Source organism: Loxodonta africana, chromosome 3 (assembly GCF_030014295.1).
Source record: "Loxodonta africana isolate mLoxAfr1 chromosome 3, mLoxAfr1.hap2, whole genome shotgun sequence".
In the NCBI taxonomy this organism is placed as follows: domain Eukaryota; kingdom Metazoa; phylum Chordata; class Mammalia; order Proboscidea; family Elephantidae; genus Loxodonta; species Loxodonta africana.
This window is the reverse complement of record NC_087344.1, coordinates 152,120,231-152,139,468: the sequence shown is the minus strand read 5'-3', so window position 1 is coordinate 152,139,468 and position 19,238 is coordinate 152,120,231. Positions and strand designations below refer to the sequence as shown.

At 42.8% G+C, this 19,238-nt stretch overlaps 1 non-coding gene across 1 annotated transcript; it reads right to left on the bottom strand.

Annotated features, from left to right (window-relative positions):
- Positions 1-753: 753 nt before the first annotated feature.
- TRNAK-CUU (transfer RNA lysine (anticodon CUU)) lies at positions 754-826 on the bottom strand. The gene has a single exon. It is a non-coding gene; the product is annotated as a tRNA-Lys (tRNA).
- Between the last annotated feature and the right edge of the window lie 18,412 nt (positions 827-19,238).

Here is a 19,238-nt window from a genome sequence, read left to right as displayed (position 1 = left end):
TAAATCATTTCCCAGCAAAATGATTGGGAAAAGGATGGTGAGAATGGTTGCACAGCTTGAAGATTGTAATCAATGTCACCGAGTTGTAAAAATCCTTGAATAGGCATAGGTTTTGTTATGTGTGTTTTCACCACACGCACTAAAATACATTTTTCTTCTCTCTCTCTCTATTTTTTTTTTTCCTGATGTGTTGAAAATATACTGTTGCTGTTGTTAGGTGCCCTCGAGTGGGTTCCGACTCTTGGTCACAGAATGTACAACGGAATGAAACACTGCCAGGTCCTGCAGCATGCTCACAATCGTTGCTATGTTTGAGTCCATTCTTGTAGCCACTAGATCAGTCCACATCGTTGAGGATCTTTTTCTTCTTCACAGACCCACAACCAGCATGATGTCCGTCTCCAGGGAGTGGTCACCCCTAATAACATTTCCAAAATAAGTGAGAGGAAGTCTCAGTGGCAGCAACGAGCAATTTAGAAGCTCCTAATTCCGTAAAAAAAAAAATTTTTTTTTTAATTCCGTTGGTGGAGCTGAGGTCGTTAAGTGGTTACGACCTCCGCGTCTAATCAAAAGGTCCGCAGTTCAAATCCACCAGCGGTTCTTGGAAACCCTATGGGGCAGTTCTACTATGTTCCGCAGCGCCACTATAAGTTGTAACTCACTCGATGGCAACGGGTTTTTCTTTTTTTAAATATCCTGTAGGTCAGCGACTAGAGAAGATTTTTTAACAATGGGCTGGAGGGCAAAAGCACCCGCCCAACGTGGGGCTCGAACCCACGACCCTGAGATTAAGAGTCTCATGCTCTACCGACTGAGCTAGTCGGGCACTGAAGTCATTCCTTTTCTACATAAATATCATTGTCTTTAGAGGGCTTGAGTCAATGGTCTAAATTATTCCTCAGTGTGAAAGTAACCCCTCGGTGTAGATTTTCATGGACGCAATCTCTACCTGTTACCACTGAAAAACTTGAGGCTCAAAGACAGAGTTTACGCAGGGTCGAGTGGACTCACCGGACGTGGGAATCGAGAGTCCTGAAACCCCAGTATTTCTTGAAAATTCCTTCTGGACCCGGACACTCTGAGAACCCGGTTTTGAGGACTCAGACACCGATAGAGCACGAGGGGAGGGGAATGAATGCTGCAAACAACCAGGAGGAGCAGGAAGGGAGCGGAAACTCTTGGTCCTGGACCTTGGAGCTGCAGCCCAAGCTCCTTCTTCCCAGTCCAAAACCATTTTCTCCCCTAAACCATGGTGGGGGAGGGGGCCGAAGGAAGAGAGCAAGTGTTATTGGAAAGCAGGTCCAATACACTATATATTTGGGAGCACAATTTTGTTTTTAAATACTAAAATTTTGTGTGGACTGAATAAAAGAGCATATACTTTGCATATAAATGTCCCACCGAGTTTTAAACTCAGATCGGATTCAGGGCCTCGTGCGTACTTGCTCGCGGGATCCTTGGCTCCTCTCCCCAGAGCGTTCAGATCTCCAATCTCTGAAAGAAGCGGTGAGCTTTGGGGTCATCCCCTGAAAGGGTCCTCTCCGCTGCTCCCGGGAAGGCCGAAGGAGACTGTCCTTGCAGCCTTGGTTACTGCTCCCGCGGATTTTCATTTTGCCCTGAAGCGTCTCTACGTGTGGGTGGTAGAAAGTATTATTCACCAGTTCTTAGACTGGGCTTCCGAGAGGCTGCCTCCAGCAAAAGCAGAATTACAACTTTTAAAAGGTAAGTCTGCCGAAAGAAGTTGCAATTACCTGCCGTGACTGGGATTTGAACTGACGTTGTTGAGGCCACAACGCAGAGACCTAACCAGTATTCCATCAAAGCCACCGCACAGAATGACGGTACTTAAGTCCTCAAGGGAAATGGATGCACACGTCCACAAGAGACTCATCCCAAAAGTAGTCATGCAGCCTTGGTCACGAGGAAACAGTAGAAATAACCCAACTGCCCATCAGTATTCGTGTATTCACACTTTGGAATAACCTGCACTAATATATATATTTTTTTAATATTGTAGAAATTAACTAGTGAAGCAGGCAGGCAACAATGTGGATCAGTCTATTTCAAAACCACGACGCTGCTTGACTGAAAAAAAAAAAAAGCCGGGCACTACAAGATATGCCTTAATTAATGTGAAATTCAAGAGAAGGCAAAACTAACTTCTGGTGATAGAAATCATAAGAGTGAATAACTAAGCGGAGGAGAGCGGAGATTGATTGGCAAAGGGTTCTACAGACCTTGCTGGGATGATGGAAATTTTCTATAACTCGATCTGGGTGATGGTTACATTTTCCATTTTAATGAGCCGTCCAGTTAAGGTTTTTACATTTCACACTATGTGAGTTACATTTGATGAATTAACTGTTAAGATAAACACGGGGGATGGAGGATGGGGATAAGATTGTGTATTATGTGGATTATGATTTAAACTCCCTACAAATTCATTTTTCTTTAGTCTAGAAATGTCATATTAATACCTGAAATATCTCAGTCAGAAAAATGGTTATGAGCACACTCTCATTAGACTCAGCGAGAGGCAGCATTTCACCTTCTCCTAACTCGTGGAGAACGTCTGTAGTTTCCGAATGACCAGACCCCAGGTTTGCGCACAATCGGGTGTCTTTCGCTTCTGCTGACTAGCAGCTCTGAGTGCTGCGGCTCTATGGCCTCATAGAAGGGGTGCAGACTGCTCAAGAATTGAAGGCAAACCTCAAGAGGAGTCAGTTCGCGAAGGTACTGCGGCCACGACGAAGAGTACCAACCACTCACTATCTGATCACCGCATGCCATAAATTTGGTGACAGATAATGCGTTTCCTTGAATATTTTTGAAGTAAAAACATTCGCAATATTTCTTTGCTTTGTTATTGGATAGCAACAGAGAGTTTGCTTTTCTCTCTTTCAAGTCTTCTCTGGGCTCCTTCTGTCGCCTTCCTCCCTATACCGCTAAGTCAGAAAAACCGTTCTCTAATTCCCAGGATCCCATCTGAGTCTCTGCACAGAGCTTCCTGGAGGTCTCGTCTTCACCCACGCCTTCCTACTGTCCTTCGCTCCTCTTCGCGGTTCCCCTTTCCCCCGTTATTTTCCCAGTTCCTGCCCCAACGACCGCAACCAAGTTCAGCTGGGGACATCCAGAGGCGCGGGCCGGCTGGCGAAGGCGGAGCGGAAAACGTGAAGGGACTTCCCGAAGCCCGCGGTTCTAAGCTCGCCGTGGGCCCCGCCCGGGTCAGGCGGGGGTCGCAGAGTAGGGGGTCTCCGGTGGTTGCTGGCTTCTGAGGCCGGAGAGGAGGAGCAAGGAGGGGCGAAGGCCATTCGGCGGCTCTTCCTGTTTGACACTCACTCAAAGCACAAGTTTCGAATGTGAAGAACAACGCGATTTGTGGCCCCAGTTCTGCTGGTTTTTCCAGGCTGTGGAACCTGCGCAGTTGTGCCGCGGAAAGTGGGCGGCATCGTGGTTAGTGAGAAATCCCTGTTTATTCAGACCAGGAACATTGGCTACTGAAGGCTCTGTGGCGCAGCCGGTTAGCGAGTCCGGATGTTAACCGAAAGGTTGGTAGTTCGAGGCTACCTCGGGAAGCGGAGACCTCCCTTACCCTCCTGTCCTCTCAGATCCTCCCAGAAGAGTCATTGAGAACAAATCAGGAAGGCGCCTGAGAATCCGGAAATGCTTGAAAGAATGAAATCATCGTTAAACGGGCTTTTCCCATTGTTTATTTGTACCATTATTTATTGTATGAACACTTTCATCATTCCTGTACACATACCCTTGGCGACTTGTGCAGGCATTTCTATATAGGGTACAGTCTGGAAGAGCAATTGCAGAACAGGCAGTATGCTGGGGCCATCATAAGGCTCACCTTGTTTGTTTCCTGGTTTTCAAGGGTTGGCCACACTTGTTGCCTGATTTCCAGTGTTTTGAAAACCGGGGTTTCAGTAAATTCGTCTTTTTTTGTTCAGGAGCCCTGTTGCCGCAGTGGTTAAGCGTGCTCGCCTGCTAACCCAAAGTTCGAACCCACCAGTCGCTGTGCGGGAGAAAGATGTGGCAGAGGGAGAAAGATGTGGAAATCAGCTTCCGTAAAGACCACAGCATTGAAATCCCTGTGGGGCAGTTCTGTTCTGTTCTATAGGTTCGCTATCAGTCGGAATCTACTCCAGGGCAACAGGTTTGGTTTTGGTTAGACCATCTTTGTCAAAAGTGGAAGGCATATGTTTAAACGGTTTTCATTTGAGTTCAATAGTTGTTTAAATGCTTTTGCATTTCAATTTATTTTTCCAGCTCAGTGAGTCCTTTTCTTCATGCATTTTCCAGCAAAACAGATTTTTTATACATGTGTGGTGAAATGAGTTCCTTTATGTGGCCTTTGCCTTGGTTCTTTGGAAAAAACAGCTTGAGAGGTTTTTTTCCCTAGCCTTGACGAGTTGTTACTTTTACCCTAGTTTTTTGAAAAAACTACTTGAGGGACCTCCAAGGTTGCTTTCTAGCCCAGAGGGCTGTTACCCTTGCCCAGGAAAGAAGCCGGTCTGTACAGGGAATAAGACCTGGTGATCTGCTCGTGTAAAGATTAGAGCCTAGGAAACCTCATGGGGCACTTCTACTCTGTCCGGTAAGGTCAGTATGAGTCATGATCCACTTGGAGGCAACTCACAACATGTTTGGTTAAAAATTGTAGATAGACATAGAAGTCCCCACATTGTGAGCACTAATAATATAACAATTGATGCAGGCAGGGATCATCAACAAACATTAAAACTTTTCAGGATGCACATGTGCACACATATGGTATATTTACAAGACCTCTAAATATTATCCCACAAACTATTTAAAAATTACAATGTGAAAAAATGTATCTTTGCATTAGAGAGGACAGACACATCCTTACACTAAGAATCAGTAACAATGATGAACACAGTGAACCCTCTTTCCTTCCTGACAGGATGCTATACAAAGCACACATCATTACATATGCACTGTTCTTGCCTAAAGTGTTTAGCCTGAACAGAATGTAGGGCAAGACAATGGGTCTGTCCTCTTCAAAAATTTAATATCATCAAAAAACACACCAACAAAGCAGTGGGAAGGGGGCTAGGGAGACAGTTCAATGTAATTAGGAATAAAGAGATATAACAATCAAGTCCCCAGTGTGTCTGTCAGTTTGTCGTACTATGGGGGTTGTGTGTTGATGTGATGCTGGAAGCTATGTCACCGATATTCAGATACCAGCAGGGTCACCCATGGAGGAGAGGTTTCAGCTGAGCTTCCAGACTAAGACAGACTAGGAAGAAGGACCTGGCAGTCTACTTCTGAAAAGCATTAGCCAGTGAAAACCTTATGAATAGCAGCAGAACATTGATATAGTGCTGGAAGGTGAGCCCCCCAGGTTGGAAGGCACTCCAGAGGTGACTGGGGAAGAGCTGCCTCCTCAAAGTAGAGTCGACCTTAATGACGTAGATGGAGTAAATTTTTCAGGACCTTCATTTGCTGATGTGGCACGTCTCAAAATGAGAAGAAACAGCTGCAAACATCCATTAATAATCAGAACCTGGTATATACGAAGTATGAATCTAGAAAAATTGGAAATTGTCAAAAATGAAATGGAATGCATAAACATCGATATCCTAGGCATTAGTGAGCTGAAATGGACTGGTATTGGCCATTTTGAATCTGACAATCATATAGTCTACTATGCTGGGAATGGCAACTCGAAGAGGAATGGTGTTGCATTCATCGTCAAAAAGAACGTTTCAAGATCTATCCTGAAGTATAACGCTGTCAGTGATAGGATAATATCCATACGCCTACAGGGAAGACCAGTTAATATGACTACTATTCAAATTTATGCACCAACCACTAGGGCCAAAGATGAAGAAATAGAAGATTTTTATCAGCTGCTGCAGTCTGAAATGGATCGAACATGCAATCAAGATGCATTGATAATTACTGGCGATTGGAATGCAAAAGCCGGAAACAAAGAAGAAGGATCAGTAGTTGGAAAATATGGCCTTGGTGATAGAAATTAATACCAGAGAACAAATGATAGAATTTTGCAAGACCAAAGACTTCTTCACTGCAAATACCTTCTTTTACCAACAGAAATGGCAACTATACACATGGACCTCACCAGATGGAACAAACAGAAATCAAATTGACTACATCTGTGGAAAGAGATGATGGAAAAGCTCAATATCATCAGTCAGAACAAGGCCAGGGCGCAACTGTGGAACAGACCATCAATTGCTCATTTGCAAGTTCAAGCTGAAACCGAAGAAAATCAGAGCAAGTCCATGAGAGCCAAAATATGACCTTGAGTATATCCCACCTGAATTTAGAGGTCATCTCAAGAATAGATTTGATGCATTGAACACTAGTGACCGAAGACCAGACGAGTTGTGGAATGACATCAAGGACATCATCCATGAAGAAAGCAAGAGGTCACTGAAAAGACAGGAAAGAAATGACCAAGGTGGTTGTCAGAGGAGACTCTGAAACCTGCTCTTGAGCGTTGAGCAGCTAAAGCAAAAGGAAGAATTCATGAAGTAAAAGAACTGAATGGAAGATTTCAAAGGGCCTCTCGAGAAGACAAAATAAAGTATTATAATGACATGTGCAAAGAGCTGGAGATGGAAAACCAAAAGGGAAGAATACGGTTGGCGTTTCTCAAGCTGAAAGAAATGAAGAAAAAAATTCAAACCTCGAGTTGCAATAGTGAAGGATTCCATGGGGAAAATATTAAATGATGCAGGAAGTATCAAAAGAAGATGGAAGGAATACACAGAGTCATTATACCAAAAATAATTAGTCGATATTCAAACATTTCAAGATATTCAACCATTTCAACCATATGATGAGGAACCGATGGTACTGAAGGAAGAAGTCCAAGCTGCTCTGAAGGCATTGGCGAAAAACCAGGCTCCAGGAATTGATGGAATATCAATTGAGATGTTTCAACAAACAGATGCAGCACTGGAGGCGCTCACTCGTCTATGCCAAGAAATATGGAAGACAGCTTCCTGGCCAACTGATTGGAAGAGATCCATATTTATGCCTATTCCCAAGAAAGGTGCGGAATGCGGAAATTATAGAACAATATCATTAATATCACACGAAAGCAAAATTCTGCTGAATATCATTCAAAAACGGCTGCAGCAGTATATCGACAGGGAACTGCCAGAAGTTCAGGCTGGTTTCAGACGAGGACGTGGAACCAGGCATACCATTGCTGATGTCAGATGGATCCTGGCTGAAAGCACAGAATACCAGAAGGATGTTTACCTGTGTTTTCTTGATTATGCAAAGGCATTTGACAGTGTGGATCATAACAAACTATGGGTAACACTGGGAAGAATGGGAATTCCGGAACACTTAATTGTGCTCATGAGGAACCTTTACCAAGACCAAGAAGCAGTTATTCGGACAGAACAAGGGGATACTGATTGGTTTAAAGTCAGGAAAGGTGTGCGTCAGGGTTGTATCCTTTCACCATACCTATTTAATCTGTATGCTGAGCAAATAATCCGAGAAGCTGGACTATATGAAGAAGCATGGGGCATCAGGATTGGAGGAAGACTCATTAACAACCTGCGTTATGCAGATGACACAACCTTGCTTGCTGAAAGTGAAGAGGACTTGAAGCACTTACTAACGAAGATCAAAGACCACAGCTTTCATTATGGATTACACCTCAACATAAAGGAAACAAAAATCCTCACAACTGGACCAGTGAGCAACATCATGATAAACAGAGAAAAGATTGAAGTTGTCAAGGATTTCATTTTACTTGGATCCACAATCAACAGCCATGGAAGCAGCAGTGAAGAAATCAAAAGACGCATTGCATTGGGCAAATCTGCTGCAAAGGACCTCTTCAAAGTGTTGAAGAGCAAAGATGTCACCCTGAAGACTAAGGTGCGCCTGACCCAAGCCATAGTATTTTCAATCACCTCATACGCATGTGAAAGATGGACAATGAATAAGAAGACTGAAGAAGAATTGACGCCTTTGAATTGTGGTGTTGGCAAAGAATATTGAGTATACCATGGACTGCCAAAAGAACGAACAAATCTGTCTTAGGAGAAGTACAACAAGAATGCTCCTTAGAAGCAAGGATGGCGAGACTGTGCCTTACATACTTTGGACATGTTGTCAGGAAGGATCAGTCCCTGGAGAAGGACATCATGCTTGGCAGAGTACGGGGTCAGCGGAAAAGAGGAAGACCCTCAACGAGATGGATTGACACAGTGGCTGCAACAATGAGCTCAAGCATAACAACGATTATAAGGATGGTGCACGACAGGGGAGTGTTTTGTTCTGTCGTGCATAGGGTTGTATGAGTCGGAACCGACTTGACAGCACCTAACGACAAGAACAACAACAATCAAGTGCCATTTAGGAGCCTTGATTGGAGGTTGAAGAAACAACAACAACACCACAACTCTCAGTCTGCTTTCACTCTGGCTCTCTGGCTCTTGCTCTCTCACTCTCACTCTCAGGATATGTTTATATCTATCTACAAAACAAAACAATGGAGGAAATTTGTATCTAGACACTATGTTAGGTATTATTGAATTAATGTTGATATTCTTAAGTTTGATAACTGAATTATGGTGATGTAGAATAATGTCCTTAATCTCAGGATACACATGCTGAAGTATTTAGAAGCTTTTTTTTGGGGGGGGGGTCTGAATTTACTAAAGAAATATGTATGTTTGTGTGGGTATGTGTAGAGTCAGAAAGAGCAAATGAATGTCAATTGCTGATCTTAGTATAACAGTGTGAGGTGATCCTTGTATTATTCTTTCAATTTTACCTATAGGTTTTTAAAGTTTTTGAAGGAAATAGCTGATGGGGATGAGGACAGGATGATTGTAAAATATGATAGGCTGTGAAGCTCTGGCAAAATTATGGACTAAAATTGATATTTATGGGTCTTACTCTTCTAGGAGGATGTGACAGTCCCCACTACCACTCACTGCTACAATAAAACAAAGATCACTGATCTGCTGTATGAACTCATCTGAAGGGATCCCTTCCTGCCACCCAGGATTTGGGAGAAGTGTCTCCTTCACCCTTCTTCCTTGAATCAGCTTACTCTAGACTGGAAGTCTGCTAAGTCTGAGGCTACTTTCCATGTTTTAAAGTTTCTGAATAAGATGTCCTGCTTTTACACTTGATTGCAAAAGACAAGTCAATGGTTATGAGAAATTTGTTTCCAGGGTAAAAACAAACAAACAATGACAAAACAGGAGAGTAAAATTATTTGCAACATCCCATTTTCATCTAGGTATATTCTCTGTATCTCTGTGGGTCCTCAGCAGAGATCTCTAGGATGGACCTTCTGCTAGAACTGTACAGGAAGATTTTTCCTCATCATGCGTAAACAGCAAGCTCTCAGGATCCCTCTTTGGTAGAGAGTCTACTGCTGTATCTTTGGGGACCCAGGCTTGGACACATGTGAGTCTGCTGCCCTGCTTACAGGCATCTCACTACAAGGATAGATGGTGTTGGCTGAGTTAGCTCTGTTCCTAGAGGCAGTAAAATAGCACAACCATTCTGGAAAACTCCAAAACCCAGCAATTCCACTAATAGGTACATACCCAAAAGAAAGGTATGTACATAACCACAAAAAGACTTGTACAAGAATTTTCATACCAGCCATAGTCACAGTAGCCAAAACTAGAAATGACCCATTTGTTCATCAATTGTCTTTTATTCACACACAGAAATTACACTCATCAATAACACCAAAATAATACACATACATGCATTCAGCAACATGGATATATCTCAAAAACATTAGGTTGCATTAAAAAAAAAAGACAATCACAAAAATTATAGTCATTTAGGTAAATTTCAAGACTCAAAACTAATCTATGCAGAGAGAAAACAGAATGGTGATTGCCTAAGTGGGAGTGAGGTAGAGATTGACTGCAAAAGTGGTCAAAGGATCTTTGTGAGTTGATGGAAACCTTCCATAACTTGATCTAGGTGATGGTTTTGTTTGTCAGAATTCACCGGACTGTGCACATAAAATTTCTGCATTTAACTAAGCTGATACCTATCCATAATTATGCTGAATGTAAATAGATTAATGCACCAATAAAGCGAAAGAGAGTGGCAGAATGGATTAAAAAATACCATCAGTCTCTATGGTGCTTACAAGAGACATACCTTAAACTTAGAGACAAACTAAAATTCAAAGAATGGAAAAAATATATCAAGCAAAGAACACTCAAAAAAGACCAGATCTGACAGTATTGATTTCTGACAAAATAGACTTTGAAGTTAAATCCACCACAAAGAATGAGGAAGGACACTATATAATGATTAAAGGGATAATATACCAGGAGGATTTAACCATATTAAATATTTATGCACCCAATGACAAGACTGCAAGATACACCAAACAAACTCTAACAGCATTGAAAATTGACATAGACAGCTCCACAACCACACTAGGAGATTTCAACACACCATTTTCGGTGAATGACAGAACATCTAAAAAGAAGCTCAGTAAAGACATGGAAGATCTAAATGCCACAATCAACCGAATTGATCTCCTAGATATATACAGAACACTCCACCAAACAGCAGCCATGTATACTTTCATTTCTAGTGCGCATGGAACATTCTCTAGAATAGACCACATATTAAGTCATAAAGCAAGCTTTAGCAGAATCGAAAACACTGAAATATTACAAGGCATCTTCTCTGACCATAAGGCCATAAAAGTAGAAATCAATAACAGAAAAAGCAAAGCAAAGAAATCAAACACTTGGAAACTGAACAATACTCTGCTTAAAATCAACTGGGTTATAGAAGATGTTAAGGATGGAATAAAAAAATTCATAGAATCCAATGAGAATGAAAACAGTTCCTATCAGAACCTTTGGGACTCAGTGAAAGCAGTGCTCAGAGGTCAACTGATATCAGTAAATGCACACATACAAAAAGTAGAAAGGTCCAAAATAAAGAATTATCCATACAACTGGAACAATTAGAAAGAGAGAAACTAAAGAAACCTTCAGACACCGGGAGAAAGCAAATAATAAAAATTAGAGCAGGAATAAACGAAATAGACAACAGAAAAACAATTGAAAGAGATAAAAACATCAAAAGCTGGTTCTTTGAAAAAATTAACAAAATTGATAAAGCATTGGCCAAAATGATGACAGAAAAACAGGAGAGGAAGCAAATAACCTCAATAAGAAATGAGATGGGTGATATTACAAAAGAGCGAACTGAAATTAAAAGAATCATATCGGGTTACTACAAAAAATTATACTCTAACAAATTTGAAAGCCTAGAAGAAATGGATGAATTTCTGGAAACATACTACCTACCTAAATTAATACAAACAGACGTAGAACAACTAAATAAACCCAAAACAAGAGATTGAAAAGGTATTCAAAACAATCCCAACAAAAAGAAGCCCTGGCCCAGACGGCTTCACTGCACAGTTCTACCAAACGTTCAGAGAAGAGTAAACACCACTAATACTAAAGAGCACAGTGAAGGACGGTAAACTCCCTAACTCATTCTATGAAGCCAGCATATGCCTGACACCAAAACCAGGTAAAGACACCACAAAAAAAGAAAATTACAGACCTATATCCCTCATGAACTTAGATGCAGAAATCCTCAACAAAATCCCAGCTAATAGAATTCAACAACATATCAAAAAAATAATTCAACATGACCAAGTGGGATTCATACCAGGTATGCAGGGATGGTTCGACATTAGAAAAACAATTGATGTAATCCATCATAGAAATAAAACAAAAGACAGGAACCACATGATCTTATCAATTGATGCAGAAAAGGCATTTGACAAAGTCCAACGCCCATTCATGATAAAAACTCTCAGAAAATAGGAATAGAAGGAAAATTACTCAACATACTAAAGAGCACTTATACAAAGCCAAACCCAGCATCATCCTAAATGGAGAGAGCCTGAAAGCATTCCCCTTGAGATCGGGAACCAGACAAGGGTGCCCTTTATCACCACCCTTATTCAACATTGAGCTGCAGGTCTTAGCCAGACCAACTAGGCTAGATAAAGAAATAAAGAGCATTCGGTTTGGCAACGAAGAAGTACAAGTATCTCTATTTGCAGATGACATGATCTTATACACAGAAAACCCTAAGGAATCCTCAAGGAAACTACTGAAACTAAGAGTTCAACAGATTGTCAAGATAGAAGATAAACATACAAAATTCATTTGGATTCCGCTACACCAACAAAAAGAACATCCAAGAGGAAATCACCAAATCAATGCCATTTACAGGAGCCCCCAGAAAGATAAAATACTTAGGAATAAATCTTACCAAAGACGTGAAAGACCTATACAAAGAGAACTACAAGACGCTACTGCAAGAAACCAAAGAGACCCACATAAGTGGAAGAAAATACCTTGCTCATGGATAGGAGGGCTTAACATTGTAAAAATGTCTATTCTACCAAAAGCGAAGTATACACACAATGCAATTCCAATCCAAATTCCAACATTTTTTAATGAGATGGAGAAACAAATCACTAGTTTCATACGGAAGGAAAAGAGGCCCCAGATAAGTAAAGCATTACTGAAAAAGAAGAACAAAGTGGGAGGCCTTACTCCACCTGATTTCAGAAACTATTATACGCCACAGTAGTCAAAACTGCCTGGTACTGGTACAACAACAGATACATAGACCAATGGAGCAGAATTGAGAATCCAGATGTAAATCCATCCACATATGAGCAGGTGGTATTTGACGAAGGCTTAAAGTCAGTTAAATACGGAAAAAACTGTCTCTTTAACAAATGGTGCTGACATAATAGGATATCCATGTGCAAAAAAATGAAACAAGACCCATACCTCACACCGTGCACAAAAACTAACTCAAGCTGGATCAAAGACCTAAATATAAAATCTACAGTGATAAAGATCATGGAAGAAAAAAATAGGCACAACGCTAGGAGTCCTAATACACGGCATAAACAGCATACAAAACGTTATTAACGATGCAAACACCAGAAGAGAAACTAGATAACTGGGAGCTCCTAAAAATTAAACACCTATGCTCATCCAAAGACTTCACCAAAAGTGTAAAAAGATTACCTACAGATTGGGAAAATGTGTTTAGCTATGACATTTCCGATCAGCGTCTGATCTCCAAAATCTACATGATACTGCAAAAACTCACCTACAAAAAGACAAATAACCCAATATAAAAATGGGCAAATGATATGAACAGGCACCTCACTAAAGAAGACATTCAGGTAGCTAACAGATACAAGGGGAAATGCTCAACGATCATTAGCCATTAGAGAAATGCAAATCAAAACTACGGTGAGATTCCATCTCCCTCCCACAAGGCTGGCATTAATCCAAAAAACACACAATAATAAATGTTGGAGAGGTTGTGGAGAGACTGGAACACTGCTGGTGGGAATGGAAAATGGTACAGGTACACAGGAAATCGATTTGGTGCTTCTTTAAAACCTAGAAATAGAGCTATTGTACGACCCAGCAATCCCACTCCTTGGAATATAGCCTAGAGAAATAAGAGCCTTTATATGAACAGATATATGCATACCCATATTCATTGCATTACTGATTACAACAGCAAAAAATGGAAGCAACCAAGGTGCCCATCCACAGATGAATGGATAAATAAATTATGGTATATTCACACAGTAGAATACTACCCATCCATGAGAACAATGATGAATCTGTGAAACATTTCATAACATGGAGGGATCTGGAAGGCATTATGCTGAGTGAAAATATTCAGCTGCAAAAAGACAAATATTGTATGAGACCACTATTATAAGAACTGAAGAAAAAGTTTAAACACAGAAGACAATATTCTTTGATGGTTATGACTGTGGGGAGGAAGAAGGATATTCAGTAATTAGATAGTAGACAAGAACTATTTTAGGTGAAGGGAAAGACAGTACACAATACAGGAGAGGTTAGCACAACTGGATTAAAACAATAGCAAAGAAATTTCCTGAATAAATCGAACTCTTTGAAGGTCATCGTAGCAGGGGCGGGGGTTTAGGGACCATGGTTTCATTGGACATCTAGGTCCATTGGCATAATAAAATCTATTCAGAAAACATTCTGCATCCCACTTTGGAGAGTGGCGTCTGGGGTCTTAAACGCTAGCATATGGCCAACAAATATGCATCAATTGGTCTCAAACAACCTAGAGCAAAGAAGCATGAAGAACACCAAAGACACAAGGTAATTATGAGCCCAAGAGACAGAAAGGGTCACATAAACCAGACACTACATCAGCCTGAGACCAGAAAAACTAGATGGTGCCTGACTATAACTGATGACTGCCCTGATAGGGAACAGAGCAGAGAACCCCTAAGGGGGCAGGAGAGCAGTGGCATTTAGACCTCAAATTTAAGTAAGAAGACCAGACTTAATGATCTGAGACTAGAAGGACCCCGGAGGTCATGGTCCCCAGACCTTCTGTTAGCCCAAGACAGGAACCATTCCCAAAGCCAACTCCTCAAACAGGGATTGGATTGGACTATGGGATAGAAAATGATACTGGTAAGGAGTGAGCTTCTTGGATGAAGTAGACACATGAGACTATGTGGGCAGCTCCTGTCTGGAAGGAAGATGAGAGGGCAGAGGGGGTCAGAAGCTGGCTGAATGGACACGAAAAAAAGAGAGAGTGGAAAGAAGGAGTGTGCTGTCTCATTAGCGGGAGAGCAACTAGGAATATATAGGAAGATGTCTATAAATTTTTGCATGAGAGACTGACTTGAATTTGTAAACTTTCACTCACAGTACAATGAAAAATTTCTTAAGAAGCACTCCTTTTGAAAGAAGTCTCTCCCATTTATCTGATCGCTCCTCCCTCTACCCGAGCCCTGGAACCTACTTTCAGTGGCATTCCATTTCTCTAGGCATGAGATAGCTCCTGCTGGGCACCATGAGCCATTCTCCTAGCTTTGGAGAAGGAACAAATTAACAAATGGGGGAAGAACAATCTGCTGGTTCTCCTACGCTGTGAACTCAGGACAGAAGCCGCTCCTATCCAGGCATAAGCAGTCTATGGACTTTGAATGCCTTTCACCCCTTCATGGAACTGTGCGGGCCCATTTCAGTAGCTTAGGCTCTTGTTGGTGTACTGCAACAGTGTACTTGCCTGAGGTATGACTTGAACTGTTTCAGCTGTGGGGCAGAGAGTCAGAGTTTGGACATTCGACACCACTCTGCATATTAAGCAGAGTCCTCGCCTGCCCATATCAGTGGCCTGAGGACTGGTGGCTCCACCCATGTCACCTAGGCACCCATGACAGGAGTCCAAGGATAAGCGGTACCTCCCAGTCCTAACAACCAAAAGCATTGGGTACCCATTGTCCAGCTGCATAGCCCACCCTCCTGTGAGCTCTGGGGCACAGAGACACGCTTTCCTCACAGACACTCGGGGGGCAGTAGTTAGCCCCCTGCTTCTCTGAGAGTGTGAATCCCTGCTGCAACAAGATACCCGTGCCTACACCAAACACCCCTGCTCCTCTAAGACTGTAGATGAGAGACTACACCACACAGTTGGTGACAGACTACTTCGACAACTCAGCTGAATCCATACAAGAAAAGTTAATGGACTCCTAGGCTCATATACCTGGTAACAGCTCTAGCGATCTTGTGACAGGACGTTAGAGCTTCAAATGCACCAATAATCAAGCTAGCTCACTCGATCAGCTTATTTGGGCATATCAAAACAAATCAAGAAGCTAGGACACAGTAAGGAAACACAAAGTAAATTAATATAATAACTTATGGATGGCTTAGAAACAATAGTCAATATCAAATCACATAAAGAAGCAGACCATGATCGCTTCAACAAGCTCCCGAAACAAAGAATCAAGAAATCTGGACGAAGATATATTCTTGGAATTACCAGAAGTAGAATACAAGAGATTAATATACAGAACTCTTCAAGAGATCAGTAAGGAGATCAGGCAAAACGCAGAACAAGCCAAGGATCACAGAGAGAACACAGCCGAGGAAATTAAGAAGGTTATTGACAAATTGAATAGGATGCAAGGATCCAAAGAGAGAGAGCAATCAGAAATTCAGAAGATTAACAATAAAATTTTGGTATTAGACAACTCAATGGAAAATTAGAGGAGCAGAATTGAGAAAATGAAAGTCAGAATTAGTGATACCAAAGATAAAACTCTTGGCACCAAAATATTTGATGAAAAATCAGATAAAACTGACAGGGGCACTCAAAGCCTGGGAAGAAATGCTTTCTTCTCAACTAGAATTTATTTCAGGATCTTCAGGCTGTGAAAACAGACAGGATTTTTTATGAATATTAAGAAGAGCATCAGCTGTGAAATTCTCTCTCTCTCTAGTGTTAGGGATTGAATCGTGTCCCCTGAAGGGAAATATCAAAGTCTTAACCCCTATGCCTGTGAACGTGACGTTTTTTGGGGTAATAGGGTTTTTCTTTGAAGGTAAATCCACTGTGGGTGGACTCAATGTCCACTCGCAACGACACTATAGGACAGAGTAGAAGCCCACTGCCACATCTTTCTCCTGCTCTTTGAAGAGAGTATCAGTTATGTAATATCAGAGAAGGGTGGGTCTTAGTCCTAAACCTTTCTGAGTGCTGCTTCATAAAAGAGAAGAGACATGCAGAAAGGTTCAGGCATAGGAAGTAGACCACATGTGAGGCTCCCTCACAGACCAAGGAATGCCAGGAGATACCCAGAGACTGCTGACAAAGATGGTTCTTCCTACTTGAGCCACACCACTGCCCCACACCACTGAACTCCTAGAAACTTCACTAAGGTGGAAGGAGCTTGCATTTTTCTGGGATTTATTTCCCAACTCTTAGCACGCAAGTGTTTTACCAATAAGTCTAGAGTCATTGGCACTTCGTCCTTACTAGGTCCAATCAGCGTAGGGTCATCAATGTAATGGACCAGTATGATGGCCTGTGGAATGGAAATGCAATCAAGGTCCCTGAGGTCTGAATTAAGACATAGGTCTGGAGAGTTGATATATCACTGAGGTAGGACAGTGGTGGTGTATTGCAGGCCTTTCCAGCTGAAGAAAACCTGCTTCTGGTTTTTCTACAAAAGTGAAAATGGGAAAACAGCACTGGTCAGACAGACCTATAGCTGGATACCAGGTACCAAGAAATATATTAATTTTCTCAAGCAATGAAAACAAATCTGGAAAGGCAGCTACAATTAGTCACCACTTGGTTAAGTTAATGGTAATCCACTGTCTTTCTACAAGATCCACCTGCTTTTTGCAAAGGCCCAATAGGCGAGTTGAATGGGGATGTGGTGGGAATCACCATCCCTGCTTTCTTCAAGCCCTTGATGGTGGCAGTACTCTCTGCAATTCCTCCAAACATGCAGTATTGCTTTTGGTTTACTTTTTTCCTAGATGGGGGCAGTTCTAATGGCTTCATATTGGTTTTTCTTACCCTAATATCCCTATTCCTATTGTCATGGATCCAGTGTGGCTGTTCTGCCAGTTGCTGAGTAAATCTATTCTGATTATGCATTTTGTACTGGGGAAATCACTACAGGATGGGTTCAAGGACACCATGGACACACTGTGAGACAAAACTGAGCTAAGACTGCAATAAGAATCTTACCATCATATGCCCCTACTCTGACTGGTGGGCCACAGTGATATTTTGGGTCTCCTGGAATTAGTGTCAGTTTAGGCCCAGTATCCAGTATTGCCTGAAAATTCTGATTATTTCCTTTCCCTCAAAGAACAGTCACTCTCATAAAAGGCTGTAGATGGGAGGGGGGGCCAAGATGGCTGACTAGGTAGACGCTACCTCGGATCCCTCTTGCAGCAAAGACTCAGAAAAACAAGTGAATCGATCACATACACCACAATCTATGAACCCTGAACAACAAACACAGATTTAAAGAGTTGACCTGAGTGACAGAGATGGAGAACGAACAACTACGGGGAAACAGCGACTGTTTTCGGAGCCTGGAGCCAGCGTCCCAGTCAGGTAACCTTGGCGCTGGGCTTAGGACTGGGAGCAGGGGAGCTGAACACAACATCTTGTGACAGCCCAAACACGGGGCGCAGCCCTACTCCCCTGAACTGACCCCAGGAGAGGGCCCAGTCGGTCCGCGCCGGCGGCGTGGCGACGCGCCTGGTGGGAGGAGAAGTCCCCGGGAAGCAGTGACTGGTTTTGGAGCCGGAGTGCAGCGTCCCAGCCAGGGAACCTTGGCGCCGGGCTTTGGATTGGGCACAGGGGAGCTGAACATGGCATCCGGTCACGGCCCTACTCCACTGAACTAACCCCAGGAGGGGGCCCAGCCGGTCCGCGGGGGCCGCGCGGCCACGTGGCTGGCGGGACGAGAAGTTCCCGGGAGGCAGCAACTGATTTTGGAGCCGGGAGTGCAGCGTCCCAGCAGGGGAACCTTGACGCTGGGCTTTGGACTGGCAGCGGAGGATCTCACCGGGCTTCAGCGGGCCAGACACTCGGAGACAATATCCACACAGCCAGCACACATAGGCAACACGCCCCTCGGGAATCTCAGATAAAATAGTCATCCCAAGCAAGATAAGCAACTTTGGCTATATTCCGGGGTGCTACTCTCCCCTGTTTTTCTGAACCCTCCCCTCCCCTTCCCAGGTGGCTTCATTAACACTGGAATTTCCTGAGCCAGAGGGAGAATGGCTCCGGCTGGGCGGCTTTGCTTTTCCCTTTTTTTTTTTTTTTTTTTTGGTCTTTTCCTAACCCATTCTTCCGACCTGAGAGAAGCAACCACAAAAAACCCAGGGACCAAAAATCCTTCCCTAACTGGACTAAAAACACAGAACCAGCTAAGGCCAAGCATATATGATCCAAATCTCCAGCTTTCATCGTTACAGGGAACAAGGTGGCTGTTATAATGCAAAGGCAGTTCTGATAGGGATCTGACTGCATTTTTTTTTAGCGGATTTACTGGAAAACTAAGTTTCCCAGGTCTGATATCTCTGCTTGTTCAACAGAGCCCTAACTGACCCTCAACAGGGAACTGAGGGCTGAAGCTCCCCCCAGACCACCTAGCCTCTTGCCTTAGGGGTCTAAGGAGGGTGACACTTACGAATCAGTAGAGGTACTTGCATTGGGGGCCTAAGGTACAGCTGCAGAGCCCTCCCGCCAAGGTGCTATAGGAATAGAGGCACACCTACCTCACTGACACTTGGGGGAAGCCTGTCAGCATCCTGCCCCCCCCCCGGAGTATGAACCCCAGCTGC